Below are 7122 nucleotides of genomic sequence, written 5' to 3'. Positions count from 1 at the left end.
ATAATGTGATATTGGACTATTTTATAGTACCAAAACATTAAGGAAGCATTGAGAAAAAATATAATGATGAGGGTAAGGCCTAAGGGACACAGGAGTCAGCTAACAGAGATTCCAGCAGCCAAAAGTGGAACAATTTGAGTCACAAAATAAATTGTGCAGTGTTGAATTATAACCCAACATAAAATAAATGTCATGAATTCAAATTTATGTAAATAAGAGACTGAATGAATAATTGGGAGAAATGAAACAAATCTGCCATGCATAAGATTTTCAAATAATGTGTATAGATACTCTGTTCTCTGGGGGGAGCATAACTTCCCACTTCTCAGAGGTGGGTTGGGCACAGTGACCTCACTCAATTGAGTACAGCTTGGAAAGCTACTCTTTTCTCCCAAATCCAAGTCACAACATCAACCTAATAAATTACGTTGATAAAGGTACTTTGGATATGCTATGCTATGATGAAAACTGAAATCATGTGAAGTTCCTGTACATAATACTTATCACATGAAAAAAACCATAATACTTATCTAATCATGTGAGGAATACATCTCATAAATCTTAATCAAAGGACATCCTACAAAATAACTGCCCACTATCGTTCTTCTATAAACTGTCAAGATCATCAAACCCAAGGAATCATAATAGTGTCATAATAGTCATGACAGTTTTTCAAGAGGAAACTTCCTCCATATATCATACTATAATCAGCATAATCATAAAAATGCTTGACTACTTGATCAGACTTCTGAAACACACAAAACCACAGACTTATACTACTATCCATAGAGAATTATTTCCTTTTTTAAAATTCACGTTAAAATATAGGTGATATATTATTAATTCATTGCATATAATATTCATGTAGAAGATAATCTATTAGCAATTGCATGCAATTTATTATTTGTATGTTTCATATGAAAGTGTTCAGATATTTGGCTTTCTTTTTGAAGTGCCATAGGGAAAAATATTGTAATGAAAACATTCTTCATTTTGCAAAATGTATTTCTGATTTTACTCCTATTTTTGCAATTGTTTAATTTATAAAAGGCAATTTGAGTTGTCACTGTCTGAGCATGTTTTAAATGATGGCTTTTGTTTAAAACAGTATAGACTAAACAATTTTACTTTCAAAGAAGGGTTCTTTCTTCCAAATTTTACAAATATTAAAACTTTACAAGAGGAATTTATCACAAAAATGTGACAATATTCTTTCACAAGAATAATTATATATTCTTTCACATTTAATAATTAGAAAATATCCATATGCTTTTTAAACACACTGATTATTTTTCATTGGAGTGGAAATAACAATTCTTTACTTTCTTATAATACAAGCAATTGGAACCATTACATTCTAATGAGAGTAAGAACCAAAAATGAACCTTTAAAATTTTCTGTCTTGATAATTAAGCATACAAACAAGCATTCATAATTATTTAACAAGTCATTGCATGTGCTGGAAAGTAGAATAATTCATACTAAATGATGGACAAATTTGAAAATATTAATATCTGCAGGGCATGTGTATACATGTGTGTATTATTATGAAATAGCAATTTTAATTATCTTCCTAATCTGGAACATTGTAAAGATTCAGATTTTCATTTTTCTCTACTTACACTTATTGTGATATTCTGAAAGTAAAGTCTTTATTGCCATTTTTAATTGTATTTCATCTAAATTATGTGGCAAGGAGGAGTTATGCAGGGGAAGGTTTTATTCATCTTATCAAATTCATATAGTTTACGCTCCTGATGTAGTTGAGCACAATAAAACCAAATGCCCAGTACCACTCCTCTTTTCTAGGAACAAGCCTTTTATCCCACACTCTAATCAGCTTCAGGGGAGTTTGTGTAGTCTTAAATGGCACTTACTCCTTAATCTCCAGCTGAAGAAACTCAATCCAAAATGTGCCCTTGAGAAATGAGTCCCATGAGTTTGTCGGTGGGATATCTGGTCTTGAATCTAAGAAAATTAATCTGCATTGAATTCAAGGGCAATCAAAATAACATAGGAGCAATATTTTTCATGTTGCTGAGAGTTATTTTATAGGTAGTGAATGAGGAATCCTGCACAAAGTTTGGAAATGGGAGACACAAAGGCATACACTAAAGTGGAATCCTCAGGATCCACTTACTTCTAAGACTTATCTGCACTCTTCTCTGTAATACACACTATTATTTCCCATTCACTTTCCCCAAATCCTTTCTTTTCAGTTCCTGGTGTTTATTTCTGTTTCTTTTGTTGTCTGCTAAAGACTATTATCTACATGTAAACTTCTTTGTGAAAACTGTTTTGGCCACTGGCTATTTGGAAAGCTTGAAAAACTATATAATTCAAACATTATTTCAATGCCTGACTGATGTTTAGTACAGAAGTGGTACCTCTTCTCCATAGATGAGAAACAAACTGTATGGTGCAATTTATACTCGAGTTTCCTGACTGGACAGCTTCACCTGAAATTACAATTTTTATGAGCTTCCTCCTGTCCCCCTTTTTCCTTTTTCCTTCTCCTAGAAATGTTTTCTTCTTTCATAAATTACTTTCATCCAAATCCTTGGCTCTGGGTCAGTTTCTGGGAGAATAGGACCTATAACACAGCCTTTGTGTCTGGCTGTTTGAGTTTTTTTTTTTTTTTTCTGATTTGGATGGATTTACCTTTTGCTTAAATTAATTTAAACTGTGTTTCTGTCACTTGCTTCCAAGGAAATTTTAAATACAGCAAAATCCACCAAAATACTATGAGTCTGAAACAATCATTATGACAAGTGAGGGTGTTGTATTATTATGCAATTAATGAAATGGTCAGCAGCAGCCTGTTTTATAGACTGAAGTTGAGGAATATACCCTGCTACCCACATCTGAGTTACTTCAGAGTTCTGTTTTGGGCTTTTGCTTTAATATTGATTATAATCTTTCTGCCTTCCCACTTATGCCATAATATCTGGAAAGGTATTCTGGTAGATGTCATTTCTAGAGAAAAACTATTAAATTATCCAGATGCATTATTGAAAATTTAGTTAATAGAGTAAATCATTTTTCATTGATAAGATTTCAGGTTTATGTGCTCATGATAAGATTGGTGGATCAAATGTTATTTTCCTCATTCATAATCTATGGGGTTTTGGAAGGCAAAAAATTGTAATGCACGTGAATATATGGCACATAGCTTGCAATTAATAAATGTTGGTTCATTTCTATTTTATCTCTAGTGATAAAATAGAATGTGCTTCAATTAATACACATACATTGAAAATCTCTTATTATTTCTTTTATCTTTAAAAAAGCAAGGATTTTCTGCAAAAATGACAACAAATACACAATTTTTATTCTTCTTCAGTTTAGTATTTCCTTCAGACAACCATTACATGAATACTTGGTGTCAAAGCTAGGGGAAATCATTTACATTTGCCAGCATTGTTGTTTGATTTCCTCTTTAATTTCAATGAGTGGTTCTCAAACATTAACATACAGCAGAGGAATGATTCAAATACAGATTTCTGGGCACCTACTCCAGTGTTTGCCTTCTTCCTCCTCCTCTTCTTCTCCATGTCCTCCTCTTCCTATTTTTCTTCTACATTCTTTTCTTTCTCCTCTTATTCCATCTTCTCTTTTCCCTTCTAATTTTCCTTTTATTAGAATATTTCTCCATTCTTCACTGAAAATAGTAAATGTACTTAAAGAATTGCTAACCTGAAAGTCTTTATTTCCTTAAATTATAATTACTGTAGAAACTAGTCTTACCTTAGACTCTTGGTCAACATTAGCTGAGTTCCTGAATAAACTTCCTCCCATTTCAAAGTCATATGTGCACATTTCTGCTCTTGACTTCAACTTTATTACATTGCAAGATAAGCAAAGCAGCATCATTTTATCTTTTCTTTTCTTTATCTTTTTCTGGTTTGATTTATTATATTGGACATCTTTCTAATATAAACTATGAGAAAGCAATTCCAATTTAATGGAAGAGATGCTGAGAAATTCAAGATTAATGTATCTACTACTAGCATGTAAAACTGAGAGAAAGATCAGTGAATCCATGCTTATAGAATTCTGCCCCCATGGGAGACGAAAGGGTCAATCCAAAGTCACTGATGGAAAGATGAAGAAAGATGGACCCTCAGAGCATGGGTTTCTGACTAGAATCTGTTCCTTGCTCACTATGTCAATTTTTTCTCCCAGTCCCCTCAGACTGATTCTCTAGGTTAATATTGTGACCATGTTTGCCGTAGTAGAGAAAGGAAGTGACGGACTGAACTCAGTGGCAGTGTTGAAAAGCTTCCCAAATCACACTTGGCCCAAGCTTCTCCAGGGAAGATGAAGAGAGGGAAAGGAGGTGCTGGCACCAAAGGAGGGCTTATCATAGGGCTCTGGAAAGTTCAGAGTAGCGGGACATAACTGGATAACAAAGAACTCCTATGGCCATGAAAGTCTGCAGTGCCCATACAAGGGACAGCAGTCCAAACCCCATCATGCATAAGCAGAGGAGCCGTATGGGGAATGACAAAGGGACTTGCCCTAACCTGTCTCTCATGTGGGACTGACCCAGCCCCATTAAACCCATGGTGGGTAGCCTGGGAGAGTGGTGGTCAGGATAGCCCAGTGTTGAACAGGACACCATGGCAGACAGATCCCATCTGGTTTCTGAGGTGAACTGGTATCTCCATCCCTCAAAACTTTTGGACATGCACAGAGCTGAAGGAGGTCTTGCTGGCTGAGAACTTTGGAAAGCTCCCTCTAGTGAGACTGGGCAGGGGTGGCAGGGTGGGGATTACCTTGAGAAAGCAGCTGAGGCATGGATGGATTGGGATTTCCAGAGACTTCAGAGAAGATGCCTGGTCTGATAGGAACCATGATTCAATGCTCCAGCTTGGGGTTAATTTGCCGAATGAGGTAGTTCCATCCTGACTTCTCTAGGCAGGGTTGGTCTGGGAAGACAGAAAACATGCCTTCCCAAGACTCATGGGATGAAAAGTGGCCAAGAAAACCTAGATTTGGGCTCCCAGAATATAATGAGAAAAATAGAGGGCTATAAAGATTCTAGGTGCAGGCTGAGCTGATGGCACCTTCTATTCGTGATTCTGATCCTGACATTGGCTTAGAGACAGAGTTGGCCCTCCCCTGATCTTCCAAAGCCCCTAAGGAGATAAAAGGACTAGATGAAAGATGGGCCTTTGGGCATCCAAGGGCACAAGTGTGTGATGGCCACTTCTATGGAATTCAGCAGGGACCACAAAGTTCCAGCCCCAGTTTGTTCTCAGAGCAACAAGTGTGGCATGGGGTTTGGGGGCTTCAGTTTTGGAGACAAGGGCAGAGTTGCAGGTCTGTCTTCTTGGCCTGGGAATATTTGGGATCCTCCAGCTGGCCATCCAGATCACTCTTCTGGAATCACCAGTTCTCTCTTCTCTCCTCAGTGAACAGAAAAGTGGGTGGGAGGGCAACTTCACCCAGCAGGAGACACCATCTCTTCTCCATGGGACACCCAGTCCCTCTCCTGGGCAGGATCCCCGGGGTCACACAGGCATGTCTAGATCTCCATGTCCACAGGGCGAATGTTGCCCGTTTTGTGCTCTCTGACCTACAGCTCTCTGTCTTTGGCCGGGTCCACTTTTCGAAGCAGTTGGTCCACAGGCTCAACTGTACTTTGGTAGAACATGTCTGTCTCATGCCGCAGCTGTGTGTACTGGTCAAATGTTGCTGGATCATCTCTACTCTCTCCACTTTCAGTAGCTCCAGCTCCAAAGTGGTGGTCACCATCTCTTCAAAACACTTGGACTGGACCTGGTTGTAGAAGTTCACATAGTGCATGAGGTCATCACCAGCCTGTGTAGACATCCTCTGTGCCTTCTTGATGTCCTCCTCCTCTTGTTCAATTGATCTCTAGCTGCTGGGTCTTCATCTCCAGGTCTCTCTGCCGCTCTGCGGGGGCTTTCCAGGCCTTCTCCACCAATGCGTAGCGGCTGGCAAGTTGCTTGCGGAGGTCAGCGATATGGTGGTCACACTTTTTCATGTCTTTCTTGAAGTTCTCAGGGAAGTTTATTAGGGGCTTCTCTACCTTGCTGTGAAGCTTGTTGGAGAACTTGAGATGAACTTCTGCTTCATCTGCCAGGCTCTTCTTCACCTGAGCCCATGCTTCTCCCAGGGAGCCTTCCTTCTGTGCAGTCAAGGAGTTCGGAGAGAGCTTAGCCCAGTTCTTTGCATATTCTTCTTCAATCTTTATCCTCTCTCGGAGGAATTCAGACATTTCTTTCTGCATTTGTTTGCCCTTCAGTTGCTTTTGGAACAACAGTTCGAATCCCATCACGGTGACCTTGCCTTGGAGATCTTTCTTATCAGCCCAGAAGTAGTCACAGTAGCTCCACTCCATTGGCTTCAGCAGTTGCTGTTCAGGCATTATGTCTGGGTGAGGGAACGTCACACAATTTGTCATCTTCTCTGTGTGGTCACCTTTATTTTCAAAATTATATATTTTGTCTTCTCTCAGTCTTCCAAGAGGTCTCCTCTGTTTGTGCTACTTTCCACTGAGTTTTTATTTTGGTTTATTGATACCTTCATTTCAAAGATTTCTTCTCAGGATCTTTATCTCTTTCTATAACTTACCTTCCTTCTCCTGAAACATAGCTCTGATTTCACTCTTTATATCCTCCTTAAAGTTGTGAAGCAGTTTTACTAAGTAAATTCTGAACTCCTTCTCTAACATTTCTTCTACTGGTTTCTCAGTGGAGTCTATAATTGGAGCATCCTGGTTTGTTTGGAGTGTTTTATTCCCTTTTATTTTTTTCATTTTGTTTGTTTGTCTTCCCATCTAGCCATGGGGATCTGAGGTAGTACAGTTTCTACCCTGTAGATTTATAGTGTCCCTGAAGGTTTCCAGTACCTCATAATCTGGGTTTCAGTTTCCTAGGCTGTGCCACGCCGCAGTCCCAAAATGGTTCCTGGATCCTCATTTTATCTTTTCTTTTCCTAATTCTGTATAAAACATTTCATCATAGTTTACAAAGTTATTAATGTACTGAAGTCTTTCAGAGGTAGCCCCTGTCTAATTTATGCCTCTTGTTTTACTTTTTCCTTAAACTCCTCACTACATTCAGGAAATTTAAAAAGTTACATGAAATCAAA

At 38.3% G+C, this 7122-nt stretch overlaps 1 pseudogene; it reads right to left on the bottom strand.

The window, feature by feature from the left end:
• Nucleotides 1–5530: 5530 nt before the first annotated feature.
• LOC124959643 (growth arrest-specific protein 7-like) lies at nucleotides 5531–6433 on the bottom strand (annotated as a pseudogene).
• Between the last annotated feature and the right edge of the window lie 689 nt (nucleotides 6434–7122).

The sequence above is a fragment of the Sciurus carolinensis genome, chromosome 11, assembly GCF_902686445.1.
Source record: "Sciurus carolinensis chromosome 11, mSciCar1.2, whole genome shotgun sequence".
Classification (NCBI taxonomy): Eukaryota; Metazoa; Chordata; class Mammalia; order Rodentia; family Sciuridae; genus Sciurus; species Sciurus carolinensis.
The sequence above is the reverse complement of the archived record's forward strand: the minus strand, read 5'-3'. Positions and strand labels throughout refer to the sequence as shown.